This window comes from Morone saxatilis, unplaced genomic scaffold (assembly GCF_004916995.1).
Source record: "Morone saxatilis isolate NCDOM2014 unplaced genomic scaffold, NCSU_SB_2.0 Contig20, whole genome shotgun sequence".
Lineage (NCBI taxonomy): Eukaryota > Metazoa > Chordata > Actinopteri > Moronidae > Morone > Morone saxatilis.
In genome coordinates this window covers 22,384,260-22,384,872 of record NW_023339763.1, presented here as the reverse complement: position 1 = coordinate 22,384,872, position 613 = coordinate 22,384,260, and the positions used below count along the sequence as shown (strand labels likewise).

Sequence of the window (613 nt, the reverse complement as noted above, 5' to 3'; positions counted from 1 at the left end):
GGTGGGGCCAGGACCAGTTGCTGAGGATGGGGCTTAGTTGCTCTTTCACATGGAGCAGGAACTGCAGTCACGGCCACTGTGTCCTTCTGGTTATTAGTTCATTATTTACCAGGGAGAAAATATAAGAATTACAACAAATCTTATGAATATGTCTTGCAACAACTCTGCTCCTCCTGGTAAAACTTGCCTTCTTTAACTGCTGTCCTACTGGTTTACACTTTTGAATGATCCCACCCCTTATGACTTTATTATTGTTTCCTTGGACAGACTTTTGCAGGCAGTGTTAGCTGTGTACCACCCCCACAATCTCTGCCAGTCATATGCTTGGAGTAATAGATTGGAGTTTGAGAAAAAAAAAGCTGCCTGTGATACTCAACTCAGGGCGAAAAAAATCTCCTGTTGTTTCAACATCAAACCATGGAAGCAGGATTTTCTCTGAATGCTACACACTGCACCTTTAATCATTTCATACTTTGAAAGTGTTTGCAGTGCGGAATGTCTTTTCCCTTCTTTAGATGTAGGCCTGTACCCTTGGCTGAGGTTTAGGATGTTTGTGTGTGTGTGTGTGTGTGTGTGTGTGTGTGTGTGTGTGTGTGTTTTGTAAACGATACAA

At 42.6% G+C, this 613-nt stretch overlaps 1 protein-coding gene across 2 annotated transcripts in view; it reads left to right on the top strand.

Annotated features, from left to right (window-relative positions):
- slc8a2a (solute carrier family 8 member 2a) overlaps window positions 1-613 on the top strand; it is an 11,828-nt gene that overhangs the window by 7,218 nt on the left and 3,997 nt on the right. The gene's annotated exons all lie outside the window — the stretch shown is intronic.